We start from the raw sequence: 11,313 nt of genomic DNA, 5'->3' as shown, positions 1-11,313 counted from the left end.
GACTAGCACCAAAGCAACAGTGCTAGCAAAGTCCCAGGATCCTTTTGCAAGCCGCTGCGCTGTTTTTCTTTTCTTTTATTTATTTTGGTTTGGTTTTTATTTTATTTTATTCTATTCTATTCTATTCTAATCTAATCTATTCAACTCTATCTTATTTTTATTTTACTTTTATTTTACTTTTATTTTATTTTATTTTACTTTACTTTAATTTTTTATTTATTTATTTTACTTTAATTTTTTATTTATTTTATTTATTTTATTTTATTTTATTTTATTTTATTTTATGTTTTATGTTTTATGTTATGTTTTATGTTTTATTTTTTATCTTTATTTCTATCTTGATTCTGCTTTTCCTTTTTCCTTTTTCCTTTTTCCCTTTTTTTTTATGCTCCAGACAGCGCTGTCCATAGTATACAGATCAACGGCACCAGCGGAGCCGACGAAAAAGAAACCAAGTAAGGCAACGCAAATCCACAAGTGGGAGGAAACAGAGCACGGCCCGCATTGCATTGCATAATGAACCGTAAAGCAGCTCGTATGCGACTGCTAGTTCCGTGACAAGGGAAAAAGGCGAAGGGCGATGATGGATTGAGGAGTATAAGGGGATGTAAGGATAGGGAGAGAGAGAGCACGGCACAGTCACTATGTCCGAGTGGTTAAGGAGTTAGACTCGAATAGGCAAGTATTCGTGGCATCTAATGGGCTCTGCCCGCGCAGGTTCAAATCCTGCTGGTGACGGGGTGTGCGAGGTAGGAGAGTGGAACTCCGACGGGCTCATACGAACAGAGAAGCGTCGCAACCCGTAGGTCCCAGGATCGAAACCTGGCCTCGCAACTTTTGCTTCGTCTGAAGCAGCGGCCGCACATCTCGGGGCAGATGCAGCCGGTGCAAGGCAAGGTAGGAGCGCGGACAAAGCAAAAGCAAAAGTAAAAGCAAGCGGAAAGGAGTAAAGCAAACAAAGAAAGAGAAAACAGACGGCACGGTACAGGTACAGCGATGCACAGTAAAAACAGAAACGCACGCGCGCTCCGCACACACAAAGGTCGTACTGGGATCGAACCCAGGTCTCGAGAATCAGAATCTCGCGTGCTAACCGTTACACCATACAACCCTCTTCGCCCGTGTCACGGTTCGACCCCATTTCACTTGGTGTCGAAACCTTGCTCACTACTCCAACTCATCCTTCTATAGCTATAGCTACAGCTATAGCTTGAAGAAGCTTTGACTTAGCGAACGTTATACTTTCTTGAATGTATATTGATCGGTTCAGTTTATTCTTCGACAGCTATCTAAATGTTACGTCGCTCTTTTGTACTATTGCGATGCCGGCAACACTTCTCTTCTCTTTCTCATCAAATCTTTCTATTGATGATGCAAGAAGAAGAGCAGCAAATGACTGGCTACGCCCTTGAAATTAAACCGAACTACCATCCTTTCCTGGTTTCATTTCAAACAGGCATGGAACCGAGACAACCGGCACCAAAGTGACAATGGACTTCCACGAACGTCACTCCCGCCCTGGATCATCCGCCCACACCTACGCAGGAACCAACGACGTGATCGAATTGGACAACTGGCTCTCTCAATGGACCAGTACCTCCTTGTTGCTCGCGTCCCAGCCAACGATGTGTTAAATGCGAAATCGAAGGACACCCTTGCCGAGCACTATTGGACACAGGATGCTCGTCGTATATGATCTCCAAAAAGTTGCGCAGCGCTTGCTTCTACCAACCCGGGAAATCAAGCCCCGCGTTGTACAATGAGCAAGACACTGATACTGTAAGAGACTGAGCGCAACACTTAGAAACCGTGATTGACCGACTTCGAAAAAATAAACTCTACGCCAACCGAAAGAAATGCAGTAATCTAATCCATCGATGATGAATCTTTGCCCAATCGGCTGTGGGTTCTGTAAGTGACTGCCTTGTGTGGCAAGAGTCGGAGATGTAGTAAGAGATTGGTATCGGATATGGATCGTTCTCTCGCTCTGCCCATCCGTTTGCGGACGGTTCGCCGTGGAGCGTCGTAAGTCTCTTGAGTCGAGGTCCTCGGGTCGCTCCCAAGTATCGTCTTCTTCTGGTGTTCCCCACCAATGAACGAGAAAGTACGGTTCTGAGTCGATGAGTCCTTCCTGGAGCACGGTTCCTCGCCGGGGTTCTTCCACGAGTTCATCGGTTTCTGGTTGTGTCGCTTCTTCTGGCAATGGTCCATGCCAGCGCTTGACTCGGCTGATGTTCACAACGGGGTGTGCTCGGGATCCTTCAGGGAACTTAAGTGTCACGGTGTTGGGGCTTGGTTTTCAGTGACAAGGAACGGTCCGTCGTAGAGTCTTTCCAACTTAGGGAAGCTTGTTTTGCGTCGTTGGAGCAAGACGTGGGTTCCTGGGGTAATGTCCTCGTCGACAGCCCTTCTGCGAGCATCCGCGATCTTCCGCTGTTCCTCTTGGGCTCCGTGGATGGTGTCCTTGATCCGAGTAATGATATCGCTGAGTTTTTCAAGTATGTGTCCGATGCGGGGTTTGTGCTTGGGTTTGCCACTGTAAGTCCGGTGGGTCTAAATCCGTAGTTCGCTTCGAATGGAGAAACTCCGATGGACGAGTGTGGTGTATCGTTATAGGCGTACTCTATCGCTGGTAGAGCTGATTCCCATTGTTCTGCGTGGTCCAAGGTGTAATTCCGTAGCATGGTTTTGATTGTCCGGATGGTGCGCTCCGATTGTCCATCCGTTTGGGGGTGGTTGGTAGTGGACATGAGCAGCTTCGTTCCTAGCTGTCGCTGAAGCGCTTGCCAAAAACGAGAACGGAAGCGGGGATCCCTGTCCGAGACAATAGACTGTGGTCTTCCGTGGATTCTGAAGATATTCTCGAAGAACAAGTCGGCGACCTGTTGTGCCGTCACGGTCTCTTTGCACGGGATTAGGTGCACCATCTTAGTTAGTCTGTCTGTAACGACCATAAAAGTCATTTCCATTTTGTTCGAAGTCGGCAGTGGTCCAGTGAAGTCCATGGCGATCGATTGCCAGGGAGGGATGGAATTTCCATGGGCTGGAGGAGTCCTTGAGGCCTTTGGTTAGAGGACTTGGAAACCTGGCACGTTGGACATTTCTGGTCCAGTCCTCGACGTCCTTCGTCATCCGTGGCCAGTAGAATGAGCGCGCTATTTTGCATATGTCCTGTTGGTTCCGAAGTGTCCGGCGATCGGTGAGTCGTGGTGGTCGTGGAGTAGCTTGTCCTATTTTTCTTCCTGCGACGCAGAGTCTCCAGTCGCTTTCCGAGTTGTTCCTGAAGAACAGTAATCCGTTTTCCCATTTGTACTTGACTATCGGTGTGTTGTGTGGGTCCTCGTTTCCTGCTCGTAGGTTGTCAATGATGTCCTTGAAATCCTTAGTGTCTTCTGTGTCGTAAGCCTCTCGGATATTGTCCAGGTCTTCTTCGTCGGGGATAGGCGCGATGGCGTTGATGTTGATTCTCGATAGTGTGTCGGCGACTACGTTCTTTTTTCCTTCTTTGTAAACGATTTCCATGTCGAAGTCCGATAAGAATTCCATCCAACGTCTCTGTCGGTCGTTGAGGTGTTTCTGTGTCTTTATATGTTGGAGTGAGCGATGGTCCGAGTACACTGTGAAACGTTTTCCTAGCAAGAAGGGTCTCCATTTCTTCAGTGCGTGCACGACGGCGAGTAGTTCCTTGTCGTGCACGGGTAGTTGAGTTCGTGAACGTTGAGCTTTGCTGACTCAAACGCGCATGGGTGTCCGTCTTGCGTGAGTACTGCGCCCACAGCCTTGGCGTCCTCGCTGGCGTCGGTGTTAACTTCAAAGTCGCCGTGCGGGTTGGGCACCTTGAGGCATGGTGCGGAGCAGAGGTCTGTTTGAGTCTATTGAAGGCGGCCTGCATCTCCTGGGTCCATGGGAGTTTCCTTGTGTTTGGCGAAGACTTGTTGGAGCCACTATGTTCCGAGAGCGGGGCTGCAATGTCTGAGAAGTTCTTGACGAATTTTTTGTAAAATTAGCCAATCCAAGGAAGGACTGTAGGTCCTTAACAGTCTTTGGGAGTGGGAAGTGTTTGACTGCGTTCACGAGTTTCGGGTTTGTCTTGATAATTCCGCCTCCCACAACGTATCCCAGGTAGTCGATTCCCTTTGGAAGAAGCTGCACTTTTCTCGGTTGGCGTAAAGTTTGTTTTGCCGGAGTCGGTCAATCACGGTTTTCAAGTGTTGTCTGTGTGTCTTCTCATCCGGGGAAAACACCAGAATGTCATCCAAGTAGACGACCACGCAGATGTCCAGGAGGTCACGGAAATGTCATTCATTAGCGTTTGAAAGGTCGCTGGGGCATTGGTAAGTCCAAATGGCATCACCTTAAATCGTAGTGTCCATAGCGTGTGCGGAATGCCGTTTTGTAGCAGTCCTCTGCAGCGATCCTGATTTGGTGATAACCCGACTTCAGATCCAACTTGCTGAAGACGCGTGCGTTGTAAATTCTGTCCAGCAGTTCGTCAATGAGGGGCAGCGCGTATCGGTTCTTGACCGTTTGTTCGTTGAGTGCTCTGTAGTCGATGCACATGCGTAATGTTCCGTCCTTTTCTTTACGAAGAGTACTGGGGCGCCATAAGGTGATGTCGAGGGCGTAATCTTCCCGCTCTCACTGAGGTCGGTCAGTTGTCGGCGGAGTTCCTCTAGCTCCGGTTGGGAAAGGCGGTAGATGTTGCGGTGGACTGGTTGTGCGCCTGGGACGAGGGGAATGCAGTGGTCGACCGTGCGTTTAGGCGGGAGTCCAGAGGGTAATTGATCAACGAAAACATCCTCGAATTCCCTTAGGATTTTCTTCGCATCGGGGGCGTAGTTGTCCGGTGTGTCTGTTGCTGTTACCTCTGGGTCAGTTCATCGTTCATGTTGAGCGCCATCGCTGCGCAAAGGTGAATTCCTGGGAGTCCGTGTCATTGAGGTCCCTTTGCATTGTTTCCGTGAGACTACGTCGAGCATGAACGAGCTGACTGGGGCGGCTTTCCTGGGCCGGCTGAATGGCACAAAGAGACGGTCTTGGACGGTGACGCCGTCGTTCTTGTCATCAAGTTTGACGCCGAACTCGCGCCAAACGGGATTCCTAAGATGATTCCGAGGCGGTCGAGATTGGGAAGGACAAAGAAGGTCTTCTTGATTGTCAGTGTTGCAATTTTCACCGGTACCTCTAATGTCTGTTCCGTGATTTGAACGGTGTCCTTAGTGTTTGACGCCAATAGCACCTTCCGAATGGGGATAGGTCGCGTTGGGAGTTGCAGCTTGCGAACCATGTTGTCAGAAATAATATATGTGGAGCAGCCTGTGTCCAACAATGCATGACAAGTTTGCCCCGAGATTGTACACTCCACGATTGGGGTGGTCTCCTGGTTGGGACTTTCCGTCCACAACCTTCCGCTGAACAATGGTTGTACTTCTGTTTGTACCGTGGCTTTCTCCGTATTGGTCAGGCTCGTCGGATGCTCACCGCTCATTGCAATGTACTGGGAAGACTTCATTTCATTGCTATGGACTTCCTGGAGACGGCTGGGGGTGCTGGTGGTGCTGTTGTCGCTTGCTTGCTCCACGTCCGCGGCTCTTACCGTGGCAGTTGTTTCCGCGCGGGGTTTGTTAAACTTGGGGCAGAAGCGGGCCAGGTGGCCTAGTTGGCGGCAGCGAAAGCATCTGCCCTCCTCGTACATTCGGCGGCGTTCATCGGGGGTCAATGGTTTCAAGCGGACGGCGTCCACCTGCATCGGGTCTCCATAGCTCTGTGTTTCGCGCCCAACAAATCCGGTTGCTGGGTAGAGGGCAGTGGGAGTGGGTTCTCCGTCCAAGTATTCGGCTATTTGGATAGCCTCTTGGAGCTTCGTGGGGCGGCGGAGGTGGAGTTCGCGGCGGATGCTGGGTTTTGTCCGCGCATGAACTGGTCCATTAGCTGCTCTGCGGATAGATCAAGCAACAGTTGTAGGCGCCGGAGCTCCAAAACAAAGGCGTTTACACTCGTCGTCTGTTTGCAGTCGTGGAATTCGTCACGGAGACGGCGAGTGGAGTCGATCGGGGTGAAGAAGCTCTTCAAGTCTTCCTTGAGAGTTTCCCACGAGAGTTGTCCAAGAGCGGCTGAGTCCGCAAGGTCCGGGGTCGTTCTGTACCAGAGGAGCGCGCTGTCAGTGAAGAACGTGCTGGCGACGATGGCTTGTTCGTTGGCGGGAACACGGGCGACGAGGAGATATTGGTCCATGGAGAAGATCCAGTTGTCTAGTTCGATGATCCCAGCATTCCGTTGAAGGTCTGGGGTTTGGTGATCCATGGCTTTGTGTTACTGAGTCCTGAGTTCGACATTGTGACTGAGGGTTCTTTGGAAAAATTTTCACTGTGGGTCTTTTTGTGGCGAATTGTTGTAAGCCTCGCAACCAAGTGTAAGAGAGTGGAACTTGGTTTTCTGGGGAAAAAAGATTGATTTTCTGTTGCTAATTTCCTATGGTTTTTATACTAATAAAATGTTGTAATCTAATCCATCGATGATGAATCTTTGCCCAATCGGCTGTGGGTTCTGTAAGTGACTGCCTTGTGTGGCAAGAGTCGGAGATGTAGTAAGAGATTGGTATCGGATAAGCCGCAAGACACTGATACAATCAACGGACCTTATCCTGAGCGCAACTCTCTCCTTCACGGACGACTCAGACACGGAAGAAACCACCACGGAACCCGACGAAACAAGCCAACGGATCACAAACAAGTTCCCGGATGTCTTTGTCCCCTCAGGACTCCCACCCAAACGCTCGGTCGACCATCGGATCCCCCCTTGTCCCAGGAGCACAGCCGGTGCATCGGAACATTTACAGACTGTCGCAGCCGGAACTACAAGAATTACGGAAACAACTGGAAGAACTCAGCCAAGACGGTAAGATTGCACCATCTACGTCACCTTACGGAGCACCGGTACTATTTGCAAAGAAAAGGACGGATCATTGCGCATGTGCATCGATTACCGCGCACTCAACGATCAGACGATAAAGAACCGATACGCGCTGCCCCTCATCGATGAACTCTTGGATAGGAGCTACAATGCACGCGTCTTCAGCAAGCTGGATCTGAAGTCGGGATACCATCAGATCAGAGTTGCAGCAGAGGACTGCTATAAACAGCATTCCGCACCCGCTATGGCCACTATGAATTTAAAGTGATGCCCTTTGGACTTACGAATGCCCCAGCGACCTTTCAAACACTAATGAACGACATCTTCCGTGACCTCCTGGACACTTGCGTTGTACAATGAGCAAGACACTGATACAATCAACGGACCAGACACACAAGCAACACTTAGAAACCGTGATTGACCGACTTCGAAAAAATAAACTCTACGCCAACCGAAAGAAATGCAGTTTCTTCCAAAAGGAATCGACTACCTCGGATACGTTGTGGGCGGCGGAATTATCAAGACAAACCCAAAACTCGTGGACACGGTCAAACACTTCCACCCCCCGAAGACCGTTAAAGACCTACAGTCCTTCCTCGGACTGGCTAATTTCTACAAGAAAGTTGTCAAGAACTTCTCAGACATTGCAGCCCCGCTATCGGAACACAGGAGATGCAGACCGCCTTTGTAGACTCAAACAGGATCTCTGCTCTGCACCGTGCCTCAAGGTGCCAACCCTCACGGCAACTTCGAAGTCAACACCGACGCCAGCGAGGACGCCAAGGCTGTGGGCGCAGTACTCACACAAGACGGACACCCATGCGCGTTCGAGTCAGCGAAGCTCAACGTGCATGAACTCAACTACCCTGTGCACGACAAGGAACCACTCGGCCATGGACCACGGCCTTACACTGGACTAAGGCATGGTCCATGACATTCACGGTCTACACGGACCACCGCTCACTACAACACCTCCACACCCAGAAGAAACGACCGACAGAGACGCTGGATTGACTTTCTCGCTGACTTTGACATGGAGATCGTTTACAAGGAAGGAAAGAAAACGTGGTAGCCGACGCTCTCTCTCGCGTACAACTAAACGCAATCTCGCCCATCCAAGACGAGGAGACCTGGACAACATCCGAGGAGCGTACGACGCCGAAGATACTAAGGACCTCAAAGACATCATTGACAATCTGCGAGCAGGAAACGAGACCCGCACAACTCACCAATAGTCAAATACAAATGGGAAAACAGACTACTATTCTTGTAAACTCGGAAAGCGACTGGAAACTTTGCGTCAAGTGATGGTTATTTGGGAGCTAACACTCCACGATCACCACGACTCACCAATCGCGGGACACTCCGGAGCCAATAGGACCTATGCAAAACTAGCGCGCTCCTTCTACCGGCCACGGATGACGAGGACGTTGAGGACTGGACCAGAAATGCCCAACGTGCCAGGTTCCAAGTCCTCAAGCCAAAGGCCTCCTCAAGGACTCCTTCAGCCAATGGAAATCCCATTACTCCCTGGCAATCCATCGCTATGGACTTTACCGGACACTGTCGACTTCAAGCAAGAATGGAAACGATTCCTATTGGTCATAACAGACAGACTGCAAAGATGGTACACCCGATCCCGTGCAAGGAGACCGTGACGGCACAACAGGTCGCCGACTTGTGTTTGAGAACATCTTCAGACTTCACGGAAGACCACAGTCCATTCTCTCGGACAGAGACCCGCGCTGCTGCTCACGGTTCTGGCAGGCACTTCAACCGTTAGGAACGAAGTTGCTCATGTCCACACAAACCATCCCCAAAGGCGGACAGTCGGAACGCGCCATTCGGACAATCGAGACCATGCTCAGGAACTGACTCTGGATCACGCGGAACAATGGTAGTCGGCGTTGCCCGCGACAGATATGCTCACAACGACACACCACACTCGTCCATAGGGGTTCCCCCTTCAAAGCAAACTACGGATTCAGACCAACAGGACTACTGCGATGTAACGAGCCAGGTTCCAGTTCCACTCTCTTACACTTACGAGCCAGGTTCCACTCTCTTACACTGCAAGACTCCCGCGATCATTGTGTGCTTGCGACTTGCACTTACAGCAAGACTCCCGCGATCATTGTATTTCAGTAGTGCATAAAGCAGAACGAAAAGGTGCAATATAATGGAGCATACTTCTCAGGAGCATTACTTTCTCAGAATAAGCAAGTTGCGTTCTCTTACAGAGAAGCGGGCCTAACCAGGATTCGAACCAGGGATCACCTCTACCAGGGATCACCTCTAATTCCTCGCAAAGGGAAGGGGGGACTACCCGAAAGAGGTATGTTAACCACTACACTATTAGGCCGACACCTGTGTGGCTGGTGCCCTGTGTGTGACCTGTTTACTTTGCTTCGGCGGCTCATTGCGCATGCGCAGCAAGTGCCAAGTGCTGAGCAGTGAGCCAAGTGCCAAGTGCTGGTCAGTGAGCAGTGAGGTGTGAGGGTGTGAGGTGTGAGGTGTGAGGCGGTCGGTTGTGCGCCGCGGTGTGATTTCGGCGACCGAGTACGGAATATGGAAGGACGGTGGGATGTACACGAGCGGAAATGCCCCTATGGCTTAGTGGTACAGCATCGCACTTGTAATGCGAAGATCCTTGGGGCAGCTGTCGTCTTTGTGCCTGGTGCTCGTTTCGCACTCGCCGCATCTTAGTCGACGCGTAACATGTTTGGGTGGTTGTCAGCGACTAGCACCAAAAGCAACGGTGCTGACAAAGTCCCAGGATCCTTTTCCCAAGCCGTCTTTCTTTTCTTTTTATTTATTTTTTGCTTTATTTTATTTATTTTATTTATTCTATTCTATTCTAATCTAATCTATTCAACTCTATCTATCTTATTTTATTTTACTTTTATTTTATTTTATTTACTTTACTTTACTTTAATTTTTATTTATTTATTTTTATTTTTTATTTTATTCAATGCTTTATGTTATGTTTTATGTTTTATGTTTTATGTTATGTTTTATGCTTTATGTTTTATCTATCTTGATTCTGCTTGATTCTGCTTTCCTTTTCCCCTTTTTTTTACTTTGTCTCCAGACAGCGCTGTCCATAGTATACAGATCAACGGCACCAGCGGAGCCGACGAAAAAGAACCAAGTAAGGCAACGCAAATCCACAATGGGAGGAAACAGAGCACGGCCCGCATTGCATTGCATAATGAACCGTAAAGCAGCTCGTATGCGACTGCTAGTTCCGTGACAGGAAAAAGGCGAAGGCGATGATGGATTGAGGAGTATAAGGGATGTAAGGATAGGGAGAGAGAGAGCACGGCACAGTCACTATGTCCGAGTGGTTAAGGAGTTAGACTCGAATAGGCAAGTATCGTGGCATCTAATGGGCTCTGCCCGCGCAGGTTCAATCCTGCTGGTGACGGGGTGTGCGAGGTAGGAGAGTGGAACTCCGACGGGCTCATACGAACAGAGAAGCGTCGCAACCCGTAGGTCCCAGGATCGAACCTGGCCTCGCAACTTTTGCTTCGTCTGAAGCAGCGGCCGCACATCTGCAAGGCAAGGTAGGAGCGCGGACAAAGTGGAGCGCGGAAAAAGCAAAAGCAAAAGCAAAGGAAAGGAGTAAAGCAAACAAAAAGCAAACAAAGAAAGAGAAAACAGACGGCACAGCGATGCACAGTAAAAACAGAAACGCGCGCTCCGCACACACAAAGGTCGTACTGGGATCGAACCCAGGTCTCGAGAATCAGAATCTCGCGTGCTAACCGTTACACCATACAACCCTCTTCGCCCGTGTCACGGCCCCACCCCATTTCACTTGGTGTCGAAACCTTGCTCACTACTCCAACTCATCCTTCTATAGCTATAGCTACAGCTATAGCTTGAAGAAGCTTTGACTTAGCGAACGTTATACTTTCTTGAATGTATATTGATCGATTCAGTTTATTCTTCGACAGCTATCTAAATGTTACGTCGCGTCTTTTGTACTATTGCGATGCCGGCAACACTTCTCTTCTCTTTCTCATCAAATACTTTCTATTGATGATGCAAGAAGAAGAGCAGCAAATGACTGGCTACGCCCTTGAAAATTAAACCGAACTACCATCCTTTCCTGGTTTCATTTCAAAACAGGCATGGAACCGAGACAACCGGCACCAAAGTGACAATGGACTTCCACGAACGTCAACAACTCCCGCCCCTGGATCATCCGCCCCACCACCTACGCAGGAACCAACGACGTGATCGAATTGGACAACTGGCTCTTCTCAATGGACCAGTACCTCCTTGTTGCTCGCGTCCCAGCCACACCATGTGTTAAATGCGAAATCGAAGGACACCCTTGCCGAGCACTATTGGACACAGGATGCTCGTCGTATATGATCTCCAAAAAGTTGCGCA

The 11,313-nt window shown here is 49.5% G+C and overlaps 6 non-coding genes across 6 annotated transcripts; 3 read left to right on the top strand and 3 right to left on the bottom strand.

Moving 5' to 3' along the window:
* The first annotated feature begins 638 nt into the window (after positions 1 to 638).
* SJAG_16039 lies at positions 639 to 738 on the top strand. Its single transcript has one exon. It is a non-coding gene; the product is annotated as a tRNA-Ser (tRNA).
* A 5-nt stretch (positions 739 to 743) lies between these two features.
* SJAG_16038 lies at positions 744 to 834 on the top strand. The gene has a single exon. It is a non-coding gene; the product is annotated as a tRNA-Met (tRNA).
* Positions 835 to 1,040: 206 nt separating this feature from the next.
* Positions 1,041 to 1,111, bottom strand: SJAG_16037. Its single transcript has one exon. It is a non-coding gene; the product is annotated as a tRNA-Gln (tRNA).
* Positions 1,112 to 9,158: 8,047 nt separating this feature from the next.
* On the bottom strand, positions 9,159 to 9,274 carry SJAG_16036. The gene has a single exon. It is a non-coding gene; the product is annotated as a tRNA-Pro (tRNA).
* Positions 9,275 to 10,241: 967 nt separating this feature from the next.
* On the top strand, positions 10,242 to 10,339 carry SJAG_16035. The gene has a single exon. It is a non-coding gene; the product is annotated as a tRNA-Ser (tRNA).
* A 287-nt stretch (positions 10,340 to 10,626) lies between these two features.
* Positions 10,627 to 10,697, bottom strand: SJAG_16034. The gene has a single exon. It is a non-coding gene; the product is annotated as a tRNA-Gln (tRNA).
* Between the last annotated feature and the right edge of the window lie 616 nt (positions 10,698 to 11,313).

Source organism: Schizosaccharomyces japonicus (assembly GCF_000149845.2).
Source record: "Schizosaccharomyces japonicus yFS275 unplaced genomic scaffold supercont5.1, whole genome shotgun sequence".
Classification (NCBI taxonomy): domain Eukaryota; kingdom Fungi; phylum Ascomycota; class Schizosaccharomycetes; order Schizosaccharomycetales; family Schizosaccharomycetaceae; genus Schizosaccharomyces; species Schizosaccharomyces japonicus.
Note: the sequence above shows the minus strand (reverse complement) of the source record. Positions and strands in the feature narration are given on the sequence as shown.